At 32.9% G+C, this 22,600-nt stretch overlaps 1 pseudogene; it reads right to left on the bottom strand.

The window, feature by feature from the left end:
* Positions 1-284: 284 nt before the first annotated feature.
* Positions 285-22,399, bottom strand: LOC128174817 (uncharacterized; annotated as a pseudogene).
* Positions 22,400-22,600: the final 201 nt, after the last annotated feature.

The following is a 22,600-nucleotide window of genomic DNA, read 5'->3' on the forward strand; positions in this document are numbered from 1 at the left end:
GACAGTTGAACTTGCCAAGTGTTCTAGTTATATATTTGTATTAAACTTTGTTTTAATATATATATCGTACCAAAAAACATGAATTGTAAAAGAAAAGTATACTAGGTCAAAAACTTGACATTCTGCGCAATGTCAAAAACGAACGAAAAGTTAAATTCAACATAAAGAAACGAAAATCCAGATTTTTGGATATCATTTGACAAAGTGTTTTTGATTAAGAAATGAACTCAATGTCTACCCAAGTTATACTCGTATAACCTGGGTTGGGGCAATTTACGCTTTATAATCCGCGAAGCGGATTATAAAAAAGCGTAAATTGCTCCAACCCAGGTTATACGAGTATAACTTGGGTAGATATTGAGTTCATTCCTTATAATTTAATTTTCTGGAATTTGCTGTACAAATTGAGTCCGTTTTACTTTTAAAAATGATATAAATCTGTTCAAAATTCAAACGTAACGTCAAGTGAATTAGTACGTTGGTGCATTGTGACGTGTCTTGTTACGTGCAAACCAGGTTATACAAATTTAACTAAATTTTTCTATCCAATCAAATGCCGCGTTACAACCATAATTAAATTATTTAAAAAATAGCTGATTTATAAAATTGCAGTAAACAGACTTTAAGGTGGTGTTGTGTCTACGTAATTTTGAGAAAACCCGTCGTATAAGTGCAAATAGGATCTAAATGTGCGGATCTATGTTTCTGATTTATTGCAAATCCCTATATTAACGCAAGGAATTCACATTTGTGTAAATTTTCTTGAAGCACATTTCACGAATTTCAAAAGCTATTTTTAATTTTTTGAACAGATGTAAACTAAATGAAACTTCATGTATATATGATAAAAATTAGGCGTTCGCAATTTTTGATGCAAAATGGTTAAATCGCGGAATCGACTTCTTGCGTACGTAAACAAAGAAATCTACAGTATTTGTTCCGAGACAATAGACTGTCACTAAATCTGTTTCTGTATTTGACTGATTTTTTTTTTCCTGTGAAGCCTCAAAGATGGACGTCACCAACGTTGTTGCTGACCATATTTGTGTGCTTTTGGCAAATCTTCTCTGGAGAAGCATCTTCAGTAATGTCTACTGTCTCTAGGTCTTCTGTCTCAATGTCTTCAAGTTCATATACTGGGTTTGCAAATCCTGTTATTAAATGGAAAAGGACATGTAAATTTAAAACAGCATCAGGTTCTCGCATTTGTTATTAAATCAGGAATTATATCACATATAATGCCTTTCGAAAAAGAGCGTTTGGGGTTTTATAACTTTTGGGGTTACATAAATAAAAAGTATGGAAAAAAGTTTAACACGTGGCGTTATAATGTTCTAACATTAATAAACAGCATATAAGTTGAGGTCTACAACGTTAAGATAATTCAACAGCAAATGCGTTCTGTACTTGATATACTAGATGATTAACAAAATTATAAAGGTTTGCCACCACCCACCCAAGGTCAGACACAGACAGCAAATGTTCTTTAATCATATTAAATAATTGGGTTCTCACGTGGAGTATACGTGTAACAATAGATCAGAATCATATTTGTTTTTTTTACAATATTATCCCATACTTGAATCAGTCTTGTTTCAAAGTAGCAGAACTCAAAATGTCAGTACTTTATGTTTTACAGTCAACAATGTTTATGACACTGCATTAAAACAAAAACAAATAATTTCATCGCCAAGAGAAACAATTTTAAGATACTGTGGTTTCATCAATATTCGTTGAACACCACTTTTTGTGGATTTCGTTGTTATGTTTATCCACGAAATTAAATGTTCATTGAAGTGCAATGTCTATTAACATTTAGTACTAATAGGATCCTTGACCCCGAATTTACGTATTCTTGAAACTGTGATTTTCACTTTATTCATATCTATAAGAACAATACACTGTGGCATAATCACGATCCGATCTATAAAAAAGTTATCTCTTGTTTATGTTTACAACTCTATATCATAGGAAATTTAAATGTTTAATCAAAATAAGCAATATATTGAAAGTATCATCAAAATAAGTTTTTTTAGTAATGAACTGATGGCATATAGTTTGACGTGTGTGTAAAAAGTTTGTCTATTGTAAATAAAATAAAACTGATCTGAAACATTTATAAGTATGCTACACGGTCGAGTAACATTGATAAATTATGAAGGTTTTGTTGATCTTATTGTTTCACGCAACCTGACCTTCATTTTGAACTTCGTCACAAACTTCATCACGAACTCTGAGGATCCCAAAAAATCTGAGAACCCCAAACAAAATTCCAGACAGTACAGCTGTCCAGACTGCTATCGCAATCATTCCTATCATCTGCCAACCGAGTATCTACATCATAGAAGCAGACATTTGTATCAGCATCTATATAATTTATTTCCATCTTTTAATTTATGCGAAAGCAGAATTCATTAAATATATTGATTTTAACTTTAGCTGTTCATTTGTACCATGTGTGCTTTTTAGAACAATATCAAAAGTAAAGTCAATATACACTATGTCTACGTCTTCCGAGAATTGACATATGAAATAATGTGATCTGTTGCAATTACTTACTAATGCAGATTGACTATTCCATGTATGAAGCAATCCTTTGCTCCTGTGAAAAAATGCCACGGCAATCAAACCCCAGCTGCCTCCGCCAAAGTGAACTTAAAGACAAAATGTATATTTATCAACAAGAAAACTAAATAACAAGGTTTATCCTGTTTATTAGTTTGAAGCCAATACATCGTTCATAAGATACCTGACACAACATCCAGGGGATCATCGATACCGAATCTGACCAAGAGAACAGAGTAGGATCTGTATACGATGGCGGCATTCAGACCAATTGTGGCGGCGGCATAAGGTTCAAAAAAATCATTTCCGGCAGAAATAGCAATCTATTCAATAGGTTTGTATGAATTTTTTACAATATAAAAAATCGAACATCTTAAGGTTACACATAAAAATACAAAAAAGGAATATCTATCAACTTTTAAACAATGCTACCTAAATTTCCTGAAATGTTATACAGAATGGGATTTTAACTTTTTCATTGTACGTCAATCAACCGCATGTACGTTTGTAATGTTTAATTATGACGTCAAGTCGCGTTTTGTAAAGACACATAGTGTAATATTAAAATTAATCCCATGAGTAATATCCACCGCATATTGAGGTCAACATGTGATATCTATCTATCTATCTATCTATCTATCTATCTATCTATCTATCTATCTATCTATCTATCTATCTATCTATCTATCTATCTACATGTATCTTAGTGAATACATTCACTTGATAATAATATTCAGTTTTATTTTCATCAAATAAACAGTTTTTGAAATGACTATAATATCTACGATCATTAAGCTCGGAGTAGCCTTAATTAGAACTTTAACCTATCCGCGTTATATATACATTAACCGATTTTGTCCTGAAGTCGCACTACTTACCATTCCAGTCAAAGCACCATTGATGGCAACAAATAGACTCCATTTTTTCCCAAAATATCTATTAATAAGGAGTGAAGTAAAGGCGGCAATAAAACTGGACACGAACGGATTGGTAAGAAACACTTCAGTAAATTGTCTATTATGATATACACCAAATGGTTTTCGATATCCCCAGATGAAGCCCACGAACCCGATCAGCAGAAGAATTCCCCCTGAAACAGCTATCTGTTAATTGGAATGAAACATTATTTCACCAATAGCTGTACTGTATCATATACAGTTGTAAAAATGGAACAATGTAATTTGTCCATGTTTTTTTTTTAGACTAGTTAAATTCACTAAATAGCATGAAATTGTTTTTGGGGAGTTGATTTTAATTAACTAATTAACTCTCATATGCAGTAACTTTGGCAAAACGGAAGTTGAACTGTGTTTGGACCTAACCTCAAATGATCATCGCTGATAAGACTTTATATAGTTATTGAAGATATAAGCATTCTGTTACTGATACATGTACATAATGCATCGTTGAGTTTGATAGCGTTAATTCTATCTTTCAATATTACACAACATGAATCATATTTGGGGTTTATATTTATAGCTCAGATTTCTTTATGCGAAAATGCCGAGAATTCATAATAGAAACAAAATACGTAATTATTCAAATAAAGCTACCAAACTACCTGTCGTGAGAAAATCATTGATAAATAATCAATAAAACCAACTCCCGTCAGTACTTCAGTACTTTGATTAATAATTTTAATGCCTAATTTCGTTATTATTCTTGTTGTTATAGTGGGTCATATTTAAACCTAACGGCTTCCTTGTAAATTGTTTCATTATGTAAATTACTTCTCTAGATCTGCAGTAGCTTATTATAATGTTAACTACATAATGAAACTCAGTGACAGGATCAAAGTAAAAATTTTGATCCTGTCACTGAGTTTCATTATGTAAATAACTTCTCAGCAGTAGCTTATTATAATGTTAACTAGACTAAAACTACCATATTTAAAAAGTTTGTTTTTACCTAATTTACATGTACACGGCATAACTTTTTATAGTTTTAAGTAAAAATTTGATCCTGTCACTGAGTTTTATTTATTGATCTGTATATTAGATTGATTTCAAAGCATTCTACCTAAGTCATATTTCGAAATTATTTATACGTATGTTGGTTTGTATAAATGTCAAATATAGAATAGTTCACTTTCTTTGACTATATCTATCATATTGTTTTTTTATGTGGTGAAAACCCACTCTATTGACACTCAAAAAGATATTTCGATTTAAAAGAACATAAACATGAAATTTCTGCATTCTGCCTAGATTGCATATCTACGGCGGCGTGGAAGGGCCAGATGAAAAAATAAAAAATTCTTCTTTGTTCGGACAAATAAGTTATTTGTTCGGACGAATAACGATTTGTTCGGACGAATAAGTTATTTGTTCGGACGAATTACGATTTGTTCGGACGAATAAGTTATTTGTTCGGACGAATTAGGATTTGTTCGGACGAATTACATATTTGTTCGGACAAATAAGTTATTTGTTCGGACAAATAAGTTATTTGTTCGGACGAATTACGATTTGTTCGGACGAATTACGATTTGTTCGGACGAATTAGATATTTGTTCGGACGAATTACGATTTGTTCGGACGAATTAGATATTTGTTCGGACGAATTAGGATTTGTTCGGAAGAATTAGGATTTGTTCGGACAAATAAGCTATTTGTTCGGACAAATAAGTTATTTGTTCGGACGATTTAGGATTTGTTCGGACGAATTAACATTTGTTTGGACGAATTAGATATTTGTTCGGACAAATAACTTATTTGTTCGAACGAATTAGGATTTGTTCGGACGAATTAGGATTTGTTCGGACGAATAAGTTATTAATAGTGGTACATGTATGAGAGAGAGAGAGAGAGAGAGAGAGAGAGAGAGATAGAGAGAGATGTCATAATCATGGATACATAAATGTGAAAAGTCTAATCAGTTTTACATGATCATGCGCGGATCCAGAAAAAATTACCGGGGTGGTGGTGGTGGGGGGGGGGGGTCTGATAGATAGTTTTGTTTGCGGGGAGGGGGTGCAAGCCCCCCCCCCCCCCCCGACCACCCCGGCTCTAGATCCGCGTATAGATGTATGCCATCTCTAGGCAGCGCAGGTTTTTTCTTTGATAACTATAAGTTTTATTTCACGCAATGCCAGAAGAAATGATTCCAATAGTCATAATTATATGATTCCGCAGGTGGATTTCGATTGTCGATGTTTATATTGAAAATGTAGTCATTCTTCTGTTTACTTGGGACACTGGACATACGAAATCATCTTTCGCCTTAACTTTATACTATATATACATGTATACGATCAAAGATAACTGATATGCTTCGTGGAATTCTAATAATCGCACAATTACTTAAGTGACTTATAAAACAAACTAATTTTTACTTATACTTTATAATATAAAGTCAGCAAAATAACCCAACATCCGGATCTAGAGCCGGGGTGGTCTGGGGGCCTTGCACCCCCACCCCACAAACAAAACTATCTATCAGAACCACCACCACCCCGGTAAATTTTTCTGGATCCGCGCTTGATCATGTGAAACAGATTTGACTTTTCACATTTATGTATCCATGATTATGACATATCTCTCTCTCCCTCTCTCTCTCTCTCTCTCTCTCTCTCTCTCTCTCTTTCATACATTTACCACTATTAATAACTTATTCGTCGAACAAATCCTAATTCGTCCGAACAAATCCGAATTCGTCCGAACAAATAACTTATTTGTCCGAACAAATAGCTAATTCGTCCGAACAAATCCTAATTCGTCCGAACAAATAATTTATTTGTCCGAACGAATCCTAATTCGTCCGAACAAATCCTAATTCGTCCGAACAAATAACTTATTCGTCCGAACAAATAGCTAATTCGTCCGAACGAATAAGATTAATTTTTTTTCCATCTGGCCCTTCCACGCCGCCGTACATATCAAATAACAAATAAAAGATTCTTTTTTCTATGTAAAAATTGTTGTCCTATGTGAACAAATGTGACTCTTATATCAAATTATCAGTTTAAGAACTTACAGAACTCATGTTCTTGAGAAGATGAATTAAAGTTTTTTTCTTATTTAATTGTGTGATATATGAGCTCCAATTAGTGTTCCTTCTGATCCTTGGGCGTTATTATTTGGTTTAACGTAATGTTACTATATATCTGGAAGCTTACGTCAAAGTTTGAATATCATGGACAATATCGTCAGTTCTTAAATGAGGGGTTTAAAACCTTTTTCATTCTATTATAATTATTTCCATTGGAAGTGGCTTTGGCCTTTTATTGAAATAAATGTAAAGCCCGTTACGCAAGGATGCTTTGTGCCACATTTGGTTAATGTTGAGAAAGTGATTCTTGAAAAGGTACAAATGTGAAAAGTTTAATATGACAGCGATAGAGACAGACGAAGGGCGTTATTTTTTTTTTTTAAAGAAAAACTTACTTAAGCAAGGTTTACTTTTAAATATTTAACACATATCCCCCTCAAAAATAGAAAAAAGAGAATTTTTAAAAAGTAAATAATGATTAAAGAAAAAGTTTATTTGGCGGGAATTTCATTCAACTGTATTTCCATTTTTTTGAAATATTCAAATCAGATTGCATTGCAACATACTGGCACTGAATGGCACCTGTCGTTAAAATCTTTTTTGAAACTGGGTTCAAATCGATCGGTTCTAGGACCAATCATCATGGCTCCAATGAGTGCCGCAATTCCTGCCATGACATGGACAGCCCCGCTACCGGCATCATCCTGTACAAGTAAGTAGTAAGAAAGCAAAATGCATTAGTCCACTTCAAGTGAAGCTATATAATAGCTTTATAATGAATCTTTTAAAAACTTGACTTGATCGTCCTTAATATGACTTACGTATGTGTACACAGAACACCCTAGCTATATAGTCGAGGGAATTGGGTCACATAGTTTTGGTTCTTTATTCTTTATATATATTATTATTTATAAAGTGAACGTTGATATTATAAATGTCATGAGTTCAAAATGGTGTTTTAACTTTTTTGCATCATTTCTATTCATTGTTGATTGAATAGTGTTTGTTATATTAAAATGAAAAGTATTTATTCATGCATAGAATCCAAACTGATAATGGCTTGGAAATTTGGAAACAATTAAAAAATTCTTGTATGGTCAATCGAACTGAATGACAAACTCCTTTTTGTTAACATCTTCCTAAGTCAATAGTTTCTAATCCGATCCGCAAATATATAGAGCGTAGCGGATCAGGGACCTTGACTTGGGAAGACGAGTCGGAAATCCGATTGTATTCCGAATGGCATAAATTATTGTAGCGAATCAATAAATTGCTAGTACTTGATAACTGATGTTTGCGTCGTCCAACCATCCCCTTTTATTTAAAGTCCAATGCCTGACCACGGGATGGATAAAACCTGTAAAGGATGACATATTTAAATACTCTAAACCGTGGTATTCACTCCCCTAGCATTGTGTGGCATGTTTAGCATGGTAGTGTTACACTGCTGTTTGAAAATTGATTCTGTAGAATTTATAGTGCAACAATAGGCCAGGGAAAATGTTATGAATCAATATTTGTGCCATAAAATTATCCTATGTAAAAAGATACATTGTCAAATAAAAGTAACACGAAATTAATTGGGGACAGATGAGCCGGGCTGTCCATTTTGTCTGATATAGAGCTGGGTGTTAGTGTCTTGTTTTAAACTAAACTCTCATATAAGAGACAACGATAAGCACAAACAAATGAATGTATATAAATTATTTAAAATTCCTGCCGCCAGTTGATATTAATTTTGTCCGTTTTTATTCATACGTTTGAATACAAAACTAACAATTCATGTTGAAAATGTTGATTGTTTTGCACGAGGTGCTGTGTTAAATTCAGTAATTAAAGAAACAATTTTTGCTAGTTTTTTTTATCCTTACCCTGGCTTTTATTGATTTAAGATTTACTCCAATTAATTGCAGTAATTGCAGCTATCTCGTTACTTACAGCTGTTTAAACAACTAGAACCGTATCAAACCACTCCAGGTATCTTATTAAACGATATGCAGGACATTCCAATAATGTATAATATTGCTGTTTTGAGGTCAAAAAGATTATTTAGTCAGTTGAAAAGTACATTGTCCATTAGGGACAGTATGCATGACTCTTCTATATAAAAGATATACATCTGATAAAACGATAATTTTTTATCGCGTATTCACTGATAAAATGATATTGCACGCTTTAATCTTGGTATTTATAGTTGTTTCGATGTGAGACGTGAAATCAGATAAGAAGACAGATGAAAATCATAATATTTGGGAAATTCCAAATTCTAAGTCCTTCTTGCTTGGTGATTACAATTTGTATAGCTCTTCTGGGATAGCTAAATCATCATGTGCTACAAAAATGGAAATTTAAATTGTATGGCAGTTATGTGGAATTTTAAGTTATTGTCCTTTCTGACATATTTTATTTTTGAAATATTTCTGCATTATGACTAACAGATTTTATTTGAAAAAATAAAATATTTTTGAAAGGACAATATGAAATAAATAATGTTTGTTACGTACCTGTTATGAACACAGTGTAAATGAAATATGCGATTAACCTGCAACGCTCCGCAACAGCACCAGCCACTATTGAAGAGGTTATAGTGGCAATTATCCACTGAAGACCGGAAACGTAATCCCAAAACGTGTTGGGATCATAGTAAATATTCTTGCCAACAAATTTGTCTGCAACACCACCATTACTAGAGGCAAGGACGAAACCTAATGAACAATTAACTACTCCGGAGATAACTAAAAAGGAAAGAAAACGCATTTCATTTGACAGAAAAAACAAGATTCATTTCTTTAAAATACGTTATTGTACCTTCTTTGGGTTCAAAATCTTGAAGCATAAAGATTTCAGATATAGATTAGAGTTGACAGTGTTTGATAGACGTTCAAAGACGGACACATTGCAAATTTGTTGCATTTAAAATAAAAATCATCGTTACTTCCATTAAAAAAATATGAGCTTCAATTTTCCTTTAGAAATTTTATATTGCGAATTTGTTAATATACAGCTAAAATGACAAAAGGGTTATGTTTGATAAACTTCTGTCATTCGTTGTCGAAAAAGCTACTTATAGTCTTTAACTGAAGCAAAATTAAATAATTTTCTATTTACTCAAGGTAGAAAAAATCTTTCTATATGATTCAATTGGCTTATTTCAATCTTATTTATCATTAAGGTTTTGCAATTGGTTAGTAGCAGAATTATGATGATATCTTGCTTTAACAGCACAGTTAAAATTTTTAAAAGTAAAGCTCAAATTGCTTCAAGAAAACTTTGAAGATCAATTGGACTTCTGTCCGAGGAAAATACATCATTGTTAACGCATACAGACCTAGGTTTGCCTGCTTTATGTCCAGTAGTAAATATCAGAACTTTCAGAGAATTTTACTTGATTTTCAATTAATGACAAATACAGCCCCACTCTTTTATCAGAACCCGTAACACTTTTCACTTTTACAAATTTGGTAAAGGCTCTGTACAATGCACTGAGTCCAGTAGTGAAGAAATTAAAGTCACACTCTTACACAACGCCCCCTGGGGTGATTTTACAATTTGATTGCACATTCCAGTTTAAACACTGTGCCGGATAATTATGCCAGTGCCAAGGTGGCATTTTTGCACCCGCTTAAGCTGCATATATCGAAAAATTCAAATATGCCATATGATAGACCATTGCTTTAAGAGTTAACAACCACCTTTGTTATCAGTGTATCTCACCTGTCAGGTAAGATATTTACCTTTTAAAATTAAATTCCTATAGGAAAATAATGTTTCCCATAGGAAAATCAATATTCCTATAGGTGATATGAAATTTCCTTTCGGAATACAAGAACTTCCTATAGGAATTTCAATTCCGATGGGATTTGATAAAATCCGATAAGAAAAATTAATATCCAATAGGAAAACTACATGTCTGAATCAAATTCCTACAGGAATTACCATTCTCCTATAGGAAATATAATTCCTACAGGAATTTTTAAAAATCCCATAAGATTGTCAATATTTCCTGTAGGAGGGTCAATTCTCCTATGGGAATTATCATTTTCCGATGGGATATTAATTTTTAAAGGTAAATATTTCACTTGTCAGGTGAAACACACTAAAAACAAAAGTGGTTATATACTCTCTAGACAATGGTCTATCATTTGGTATACATGGATTTTTCCGAAACTGCATCTTAAGCGGGTGCAAAAATGCCACCTTGGCACTGGCATAATTATCCGGCACAGTGTTTTTAATGGAATTCGAGTTTAACGGAAATTATTACATGTATTAATTATAAATTGTGTAAGAAAATGCAAAGATAACAACTAGACAAGTAATCATCCATTTTAAGGTTGACTCACGTAGATTGACAAAATGCCTGATGATTATTCTCTTTGTATCGCTGATGCGGACAGCACCAACCTCGCGTATGACAAATCCAAGTTGTAATACTAAACAAAACGGAAAGCATCAGAAACAAATCAAAGAAAATAAAGAAACTAATTTAAAGTTTATTCAAATAAATATCTATCATATCAAGTTAATTAAAAATTAAAAAAAAAATTATATTCATCTTCATTTCTTACAACTGTACATCTTGACACAGGAAAAAGTAATAAAGGTTTATATGTTTATATGTTTAAGGTCTTTTTTGGCGGAACTCTGGCATAGGAAAATGACACAAGTTTTTGATGTTTAAAGTCAATGTAAATAAGCATCACGTGAGGTTTTTTTCAACAAATGTACACTTATAATTATTAATAGAAAAGTATCATTGTTCTCACAAAGAGCAATTTTGCAAGGTTTTATGATTTTATTAATCCTTTATAATTCTGCACAACTACATAGCAAAAATTAAAAACGTTGACCCCCCAAACTTAAAGATTAACATAACACAACTGATTACAATGTCAGTCTTCTAAAAAATCTAAAAAGTGTGTTTTGGGGTACGTATTAAGATGCAAATATATGTAATATACCCTTAGATTATATAAACGACTCAAATAACTTGACGTCCGCAATGTTTATTACCTAATACCAAATGTTCTATAATAAATGCGTCTCAAGGTCTGTTTATTTACTATTCTTGGGGTAAGTTCCCTAAAATTTACAAATCCTTCACCCTGACCCAGTGGGCCATACTAAAAGCACTCCAAGAACCACCTGATTTCATTTGAACCGCAAGTAACAATCTTTTTTAAAACCAGTTTTCAATCAGTCAGTTAACTTGAGGTAAAGAGGCAAAGTACCGTTTTTAATTTGGTCAATTTTTAAATTGTTTACAATAATTTAGTAGTGTGTTTCAAATGATCAACTAAACTTTGATTGTGAGAACAGAGTTATGTTATAAGCAATTAGATACCGAGCTTACATTTCTTTGTTATGTTAAAAAGGTTGGTGACATGTTTTTTTTTAAATATTGGTTAAATATCCTAGTTAAAATGTTTTTCAAGCTGACTGTATATATCTGCTTATTCATTTTAAACATTAATCAAAAGTATTTAGCATCTATCATATTCAAAATTAAGTCTAAACCTGTAATAACATTCAAAATGTTAAACAGAAACGTGATCTGAGCGTTGTGTTTACATAACAACGAATTGTGCGGTGTTTATATCGCTTATAACTCAACAATCTGATTAAAATCAGATCCTTTGATCCGCTCACGAAGATCGCTACACTAGGAAGATCCGCTCACGAAGATCGCTACACTAGGAAGATCCTAGTGTAGCGATCTTCGTGAGCGGATCAAAGGATCTGATATTAATCAGATTGATAACTGAACGACTTGACACTTATTTTGGTTGACTCTTAGAAATGCCTAAAACATTGTCAACATTAAAAGCGGAAAGTAAATTTTGACTAAACTCTTTACAATGACATTTTAGCATTTCACGTGTGCATAGTATGACCGGTATGATTTAAATGAACATGATGTCAAATACTTACAGATAACGCCAACATAAAACGACAATACTGGAAAACTACTCACAGATGTCATATTGCAACACTGTAAATATTGTATTGCAATTTAAAATTGTTTCTTGGTAGAACTCTAACTAACTAGTTTATGCGCAGTATGTCTACTACTTCCTCGTTAAATGTCGTAAAGATAGATCGTCGACATAGACAGTCAAGCGTTCAAAACGTCTCCAATTACCCATACTTTTGTTAACGAATTTCAATGCTTTTTTCTTACATGTAAAAAACATCCTCAATCTAGTACCTTGATCACAACAAAAACATATGACGAATTATAAAAAGATGTACATGTGCTAAAATATACAATACTGAATTGACCAAAAAATATATGTTTTAAAATAGTCATGAAATATTGTATCACAAATAAATGCCGTTAGCACATAGCACAGAAAAAAGAGACATAACATGCGTATGATTTAAATATTATACTTATAACTAAATTCAAGAATAAAAAGATTTACCTAGCCTGGATAGTATCATCAGAACACAGGGTGGCACAATGGAAGACATCTACAGCATACTATTATTAATAGTAAATGCCAGAAATCTGTATTGAGGAATGAACAACATCTTGAGGTCTGTACTATACAGAACCAACACCAAGCTGCAGCTATACTAGAATGTGAAACACTTACCCTCAGATATGGATGCGAGTGCTAGAAAACGACCGCGATAGAGTCACAATTTATAAATCACAGTTCTTTCTCACCACATGCCTCCGACTAATGCTAGCATACTATATATGTAGTACTCCGAGATCCTTTCCAGTTAAGAGGACATGGCAACATTATAACCAAACGGCGATGGAAATGAATAGGACCTGTGCTCAAGAATAGCGATACATTGATCTCCAGAGAGTAAGAGAAGGAAAGGGAAATAAAGGGCAACATGGAGAAGACCGTTGGAGAATGAGATGAAAACCATGCAGCGGTCCTGGGAATCTTTGACTTGGTTGGCCCATGCGTATAGGTAATAGTGGATATGAAGTGTGTTGCCTCCTTTCTCTTCAAGGGGTGTAAAAGGACGATGAAGGCAAAGATAACGAGACTTGTCCAATTTTTGCCCCGGCCTGCCCTTTCAATTACAGAAGAAATTATATTCAGCAGAAATACAAGCACAAGGATAAATTGAATTGTTTGAAAAGAACTTTTACCTGTTTTGAAAATTTATGAATATTTTCGAGAATAAATGTACAAGTATATAGATGACTCAGCCTCTGGGAATGGGGTATTTAGAGTATTTTATATTGTATTACGTAATTGATAGAAAATATATTATTTCTTCCGAATAAGACTTTGGAAATATTTTATGACATTCAGTCAAGAAATTATCAAATTAAGCTTTCTCTCACATACCAATTATTGTTACAAATCAAGAGAACAGTCAAAGATATCGACACAAAGACATGTGGGAATTTACTAGGTAAAAACACATCGAAATATGTGTATGCAGCCGTAAGAACACAAGTGTATCCGAGGATGGCGAACCTACGATTTATGTACTGTCACAATTATTCTATACTTGATCTCTTCTCTATATAGTTTATGATTTTGTAAAATTAATTAGTATATTCACCAGTTTTAATTGAGTGTGAGGACTGAAATTTATATACAAAATGCAAACTAAAAAGGTATGAGTAATATTTATTTTTATCAATTTCCTGCTTTTATAGCAATATCAAACTAATATTTCCTTGTTAATTCAAGCAATATTTGTAAAGAAAAAATACACAATTATTTTTTAAAAAAAATCCAACGGGCAGTTTTGTTTGAAGCAGCCAATAATATTTTAAAAGGAAACTTAATATGTATGCCTTTTCATTAAAATTTTCATTTAAAAAAAAACATTTAATGGAAGATTTATTTGATTTAGCTTATGTAAATCTGAATAAAGCTATACCGCTGAGACAATACATATTTGAACTTTTGACATTATTTTAGACCTAACAGAAGAAATTTGCATTTAATGTAATTATCATAATCTTTGAAAAGTAACGGGAATTGCAGAAAAGAATTTTGTTTTTTGAAAAAAGTAGTTGAAAATTAATTTCTAATATTTTTATAAGAATAGGTCAGTGTTTGGCTAAAAATGACTTTAAAAATCAGCACTATTACATTTTCTGGGATGAACTATGATTCCTCGTTCAACCACCTTCGTACCCCTGGATTATGAGCAAACATAAATCTTTTATATTGAATGGTATTGTGAAAAAGTATATATATAGCGATATCTATAGGATCACTTAAAAATACTTGAAATTAGGCAAGCGACTCGCTCTTTAATAAAACTGCTCAACGATTTTATAATAGTAGTGTTTTAGATGTTTTCTTTCGAATCTAGTACAACACAAACACGATGTATGTTCAACAATGTACGATGTTTGTGCGATACCAGGACAAGTTGTGACGAATGTGTGTACGAATTTTGGCGATTAAGTAACGAATGTGTTGAGATCGTCCTACGAGTAGGTAAGATGAAGACGATTTTATATAATTGTATTCTTAAGACTGAATACGAAATTGTACGATTGACACACGATATCCCTGCGTATTGTTACGAGTTTTACGAATATATATTTGGTGTATTAATTAACATATTTATTATTTTACAAATATAGTATATATGGTATATATGCATAAAACTCTTACTTTTATATTCCAAGAGATTATAATAGATTTATACAAAAAAGAACACGTACAAAGTGATGTTAGTTAGTGGGTAAAAATGACCTACAAAATCTATATTGTGACAAACATTGTACATGTTTTGATAATTTGCTGACGGGCGTTTATTATAGTACGGTAACTATAAACTAACACGAAAATCGCAATAATTTTTGAGTTCATCAGTTGTTTAAACAAACATGAAACAGTAGCAGTAATTTTTACTTTGTTCCCTGAATAAGATTATTGATAAAGAGAAAACATTTTTTTTTTAGAAAGAAGACATTGCAAATACATGTAATATTTCGAAAGACAAGGTTCTGTAAGTATTACTAAGTAATAAAAAAGAAATACATTGCATAACATTGATCTTTCTCCTATTTTCTTACTAGTTCGTATTTCACTCGCAAAGTTCTGGTGATGTACTCGTCCCAAGTCGCATTTGTTTTCGTAGTCTATTCATATCAAATCAAACTACATTACTTCTCATTCGGAGGACACACGGGGAAGATTCAAGAAACAATCGTAGGAACTCGTAATATACTAGGGGTAGATCGTAGGAAAGTCGTTGCATCGGAAGTACTACATAGTTTTCTACGAACGTCGAAGATTTATTGCAATTATGTGCAAGAGTGCAGTGCAAGTGTCCAGTAGAAGTCTATCTAGGAATACTTAAAAATCGCACTGTGGTCACAGTTGTTTTGAACATGCTCAAAAAATAAAAGCCGCATTTGGCGATTTGCTGCAATAAAATTACGACTATGTCTACGATGAGCCCCAAAAATGTCCGGTTATTGAAATCGTACGTAATTGTACATGTAGCTCAAAATCCTGACAGTGTGAAAGGTGTTTAACGTTAAAATGGCAATACTTTGTAAACATGATGTTTAATATTTTTACTTCAAACGGGCTGGTTCGTGAAAACTCTGTTGTTCTGTCTGTGTGTCTGTTTGAAAGTGAACAAAATATGTGAGTTTATTTTAATGAATAGTGTTCCTCAAGATCGGATTAAACATCTAATTAAATAAAAAAAAAACCATTGCTTTTGGGGATTCTGTTTATATTATACTTTAGCATCATATAAACAGTTATTAATACATGCATATACATGCAAAGACAAATCATAAAATTCACCGGATATGAAAGTGAAAAATGTTTAAAGATTTGTTAAAGAGCGTTTCCTCTACTTTTGATTATGATGACAACTGATTTTGAAGAGAAACATCAAAGTTTGGTGATATAATCACGGTCATTGACTAGATAGGTTGGGTTATTGTACCAGTGCATGTACCAAGGCGAGGTCGGGTGACCATTGACAGTGTCGTCCAGTCTCTCTGTATTTGCGGTATGTTCTTCTCGTGTATTTCGTTCCACTTCTCCATCAAATGCCTCATTAGAAAATGTTGTCGAATGTGAAACTGAAAAATTACGTAACTTTTTCTTTAAATAAGATATACAGTATTGAAATGTGTTTGTATACATGTGTACAGTAATTGGAGATACATCAATTTTTTATGTTTTTTTATTTTTTAAATCAAGTTTCATTTGCAAATAAGGGACATTTATAAAGTATTACTTTGTATAGTGTTTTCAATCATTAATGTATGCAAAAAATATAAGAATTAAACTTGATAAAGACGAAAAAACGTTAAAGAGATACATAATCCTGAGCATATAGAAGTACATGAACTCATTCATATATTTATGCTAATATTCATAGATCAAGATTAGCATTTTGAATTTTGCAAAATCTTCAAATCTGTGTCAATAGTTCACCTCTTTCCTCCACTTCTGTGGATACTCTCAAGATACCAAAACACCTCAACAATCCAAATACGAGGCCAGAGAGCAGGGCTGTCCAGACTGCGATGGATGCCATCCCTACACACTGCCAGCCAAGGAACTAAACCACAGACACACAGATTAAGTGGGCTTCACTGATGGATTTGAAAGACAACTGATTTTACTTTGAAAAGGGATTACATAATAGCAACATATTTAAGTTATGTTAAGGTGGTTTAAGTTGTACGTTTTCATTTATATGTTTAATCAAAAATATCTATTTTGATTTTTTACGAAAACTATATTTCTTTCACGTATTTCAAATACTGGCGAAGTTATAGGAATGTTTTCGTTTATTAAATATAAAGATGACTTGCATGTGCCGATTTGATGTTATAAGCATACACTATCCCTTTGCTGTTGTCAAAGAATGCCAATGCAATTAGGCCCCAGCTACCTCCTCCAACGTATACTGTAAAAAATAAAATAACAAACAAGTACAACAACCGTAGAGGGTTGTATAACAATAAACAAGTGTTTCATTTAAATAGTTTACAATGCCCGCTAAAGGTACCACCACATAAATACAATATAGCAAGAAAATAGTCTATTTATATCTAAGTTGCCCATGTCATTCAACATTTACCCCCCCCCCCCCTTGCAAACAAAAAAGAACGAAATTTCAATTCCATAAATACATTTTTCCGTAAGATCACGCATGTAACAAAACATAAATGTCACGTCGGAAACTCCATGCATTTTAAAAGACATTTGGGAAATTATTCTGCTTCAGTATTTTTTTGGTCCGAACCTTCAGCGAAATACAGTAATAATACTTAGAGATATACCTGCAAAAGCATCAAGTGGGTCATCAATAAGAACTTTGACCAAGGTGATGGAAAATAGTCTGTACACAACGGCAGCCAAAATACCCACAATGCATGCGGCATAATATTCATAGACATCACATCCAGCAGAAATTGCAACCTAGTAAATAAAATCAAAATTTTAAATGCCAAAATGTATTTTCAAAAATCACTATAATGTACTTGAATTGAAAGATTCAATGTATTCTAAATGGAAACAGAAACAAGAATGAAAAGCTCAAAATTAATAATAAAACTAAAGTATAACTTAAAAGAGGGAACTCTCTCTCTCTCTCTTTCTCTCTCTTTCTCTCTCATTCTCTCTCTCTCTCTCTCTCTCTCTCTCTCTCTCTCTCTCTCTCTCTCTCTCTCGCTTCCCTCTCTATAACAGTAAATTAAGAAATTGAGTAATTCTGTTGTACATTAATGTGAATCTTTTATTAGGCCACTTTTTTATTACATGTATATCTAGACCTACCCAAATTTTCAAGAATTTGAAAAAGAAAAAAAAGTGAAAAACGTGTAATGCACGACCTATATCAAATAATCATGAAGCTTGTGTGCCACTTGACATAGCATGTTTTCACATGTAATCATTTTAGCGTCTGATCTAAACGCGTGCGGTATATCACAGTACCTCATAGATGTATTTTTAATCCTCAAAAATATGTATGATTTCTTGTTGAACAAAATTAAGCAAATCTAGAAAATTAGGACAGTATTTTTTTACCTAACCAATTCAAATGGTTATATAGTAATTGAAAATATAAATGAATGCATGCATGTGACACCGTTGATTTTCCTTGAATTTGTTAACTTACCATGCCAGTTATTGCACCGTTAATAAAAACAATTAGACTCCATGATTTTTCAAAAAGTCGATAAAGGAGTAATGAAGTGAAAGCAGCGCCTGTGCTGGAGATAACTTTATTGATGACGTATTTAGGGAGGACATCGCCAATATCAGTAAGCAGATGCCGAGGCCCACCATTTATGGCCAACATGCCCAAAAGTAGAAAACAGCCACCGACTGTAGCGACCTGTAGGAATTTGTAAAGTAAAATTGTAAGACTTGGGTATTAATGGTTTAGATAATCAATACACGCTGAAAAACCTAGTGCTTTTGTTTAGTTTTTTTTTCAAATACACATCGCATGATAGTAAAATAATTACATATTTTTAAAATCTTCTTTTAATTATATATTATTTCATATTATATCATAATTATGATATTTTGAGCTTATGAAATTGACAAGTTTTGTCTGCTCAAATAAAAAAAATATAATACACTTATTCATTAGAAAACAATATCTGCCAAGCGTTTACTTTAATTCAACACTTACTGTCACTGAGTGATTTCTGATGGGGACTACAGTTCCAGAGCTATTATGGAAGCGACATTTCCTGGGACCCACCATTATGGCTCCGGTCAGGGCAGCTATCCCCCCTGCTACGTAAATCACGCCACCACCTGCCCAGTCCTGTTAACGTACAATACGCGCACAGCAATAAAGAGTTTTGTTAAACATAAATTATTAAATATTGATCATCGTTGTAACGAGATTTTTGATTGGCTAAGAAATTGTTTTAATATCGTATAAAGATTGTTGCCTACGTCACAGTAAAACTAACGTCAAAACCGTATCAATCCGCCTTATGTTACGTTTCAATTTTGTACAATTTGATGTAATTTTAAAGGTAAAATGGCTGTTTTTATCTACAACTAATTACAAAAAAGTTAAAATATAAGCAAAGAATTTAATACTCATTAGTTTAATACAATATGTAAAATTATTTGGGACAGTTTGCGCTTATTCTATAAACCGCTTCTCGTAAACTGCCCCAAACCTTTTTATATCGTATTTAACTAATAATAGAATATTAAATTCATTTATTAAACCAATGCTATTAATTAATAAACTAAAACATTTCTATTCTGCTTGTTTTCATGCATGACTTTAGAGAAGCTGTTCGGCTATAAAAGGTCTAGTATTCACTAATATTTACATATTCAGCGTATTTGTCAACGATTCGATTTTCTATTTTTTTCCCATAATTAAAAGAAAGGAATCATTCTTTGGATACTATGAGGTGATAATTTCGATCGGATCGTGATCGTATCTATCATAAATAAAGTCCTCGGACTTTATTGGATTTAACCATAACTCGACCAATATCATCACCTCACAATTCTCAAAGAATGATTCCTTATTCCATAGTTATTAATCACCTGAAAACCAATACCGTTGAGTTTGTAGTAGCGTTCTCGTTCTCCAACGAATAACCAGCCATTATTGTACCAGGCCCAGTGTGTGACTACTGGCTGGATGAAGCCTGCCAAAAAAAAGGTACTTTTATGACTTAATGGGAGGAAAAGAGACTTTTTATAATTGTATTTTCGGGTATTAATTTGTACGACATATGAACGACGTTTTTGTACAAATTACATTATATGACAAATGAAGCTATTTTGGAAGATGTCGTGAAGATGTCTAGAAGATGTATAGAAATAATATCGCTTATAAAAACATACATGTAATTTATTAAATAGGTTCTTACGTAGAAGATACATTAATCTAATTAGTTTCAGTGAGCCTTACGGGACGGTGCTTTTCAGGTGTAATAATTTTACAATTGTCTCACAACGACTTTGATAATGCACCAACGTTCATCACAGTATGCTGGTGATTGAAAATAAAATATATCCGTTTCGTTGGTTTATATTGGAAACGTTATAAACTGATTATTGAACTGAGTGGATACTATTTTAACAAGTTACAAAAACGCTGAAATACGGTGTTATCGCTTTTTGTAAGAATTCCTAGACTATCCTTTCTCATGTATGGTATACGTATTCGATATTATAAGTTAGCCATACATGTAGGTCAGGTTTACCTGGTACCTGTATGACTGTACATGTACGAACAGGTAAGCAATGCCTTAGTTTTGAATCATGTAACTTTCTTTAATTGCAGGTCTTAAAAAGATACGTAAATCATAAAGTGACGTTGTATCATTAACGGTTGCTGATACGTACCTGATATAAAAACATTGTATACCAAGTAGGCAACGACCGAGCACCGCTCTGCGACAGCGCCATACACGATAGTAGAGGCAATAGCTGTGTATGGGATGTAGATCAAAGATAATGGTGAAAGATGTGAGGATGTGAAAAATGTAAAACCGATCAATTTATCAGCATCACCGCCATCACTGTAGGCAAACGTATATCCGACCAACCAAAAGGCAGCACCTGAGATAACTGAAAGAAAACGATTATACATATGTTGGCAAATTTGCATATTACGACCTGAAAATCCCTTATTCTCTGTATTTATTGTGGAGGTTTTTTTCTTCATCATTTTTCATTTCATTAAGTCTTTAATCAATTTTTACATGAACTAACCTAAGAGCACAATATTTCTGATGACGATCCTCTTTGTGGTTTCACTCCTTACAGTACCGGCCTCCAGGAGAGTAAGTCCACATTGAATAACTAAACAAGCCAATAAAAAGAGGTGCAATGTAAAATCATTCCAAGTGTATTCTGTCGATGTTATTGCATATACGAAAATTAGATACCTTAAGATACCAAAATACTGAGAGCATGCTTTTCAATATTCGATCCCAACTCAAACAGAACCCAAACAGTCATACTCTAACTAACGCGAGGCTCTGCCACCATGTCAATAACTCTTAAAACCCATATACTATATGTACATGTACTATACGTACCATGTGCAGATCTAGAGGGGGCGGTAGTCTGGAACCCCCCCCCCCCTCCCGTAAATTCAAAAGATCTTCCCTGCCAAACCTGAATATCACTCGGAACCACCACTCTCCCCCCCCCCCCACCCCCGAGATAATTTTTTTCTGAACTACTCAAGCTACAAGAATGTACGATTTGCACTCTCTGTCCCTTCATTTCATATTAAGTCTTCTGTTATTGGTACAAGAAAGACTTATTTTTACCTTTTTTCATCAAATAACTAGTGAGCCTAAAATCAGCCACCTATCAGAACGGTATATAAAGTTGTTAATTGTTGTTGATTATTCAGTGCAAATCAATTTTTTCATGTCCTAGATACTCTTGCACTTGTTTCGCTTTGTTGGTTTAGAATGTTCATTGACTTTAAAGAATGTGAACTTCTATTTTTATCAATGAATAGCTCATCAATGATTGAAGTTAATACGGAAAATACTGTTTCACTAAATCTTGTTTCATTATATACAACACTGGCATTGCAGAAAGTTATGAATGGCCTCTTTAGAATGACTTTAAAAATTGAGAACAGGATAGAATACTTACACAGGAAGCCTACTGCTGTAGTTGCTATGGAGAACAAGCACCAATCGTATTCCGTCCATGAATCCATTTCTCACTGATTACCCAAATCCAACATTATTTTCCATTAAGTATCAATCTCATTCTCACGCGGTACATAGATATTATTACATTTTACCTAGCTTCCTTGTTGTTTAGACATCGATTTGTTGTATTAGGTTGTAGTTGCTGGCCATTCAACCGTTGAGTATACCAGGACTTGCATTGTAATATATCTTTTTTAAACAGTAGGTCACATCCTGGAGATTTAAATGCCGAATTGCATACAAACTCTTTTTTAGGGCAAATTGTCAAATTGTGTCACTCTTTCTAAGGAAGAGGGGTTTTTAATGCTGCCGAACTGTAAATATAAGAGCTTTAAAATATTGTTTGTTCATTCTCATAGCTTTACCTTTGTTCGCAGATATGAAAAAGTAAATTATAAA

The sequence above is a fragment of the Crassostrea angulata genome, chromosome 1 (assembly GCF_025612915.1).
Source record: "Crassostrea angulata isolate pt1a10 chromosome 1, ASM2561291v2, whole genome shotgun sequence".
Lineage (NCBI taxonomy): Eukaryota > Metazoa > Mollusca > Bivalvia > Ostreida > Ostreidae > Magallana > Magallana angulata.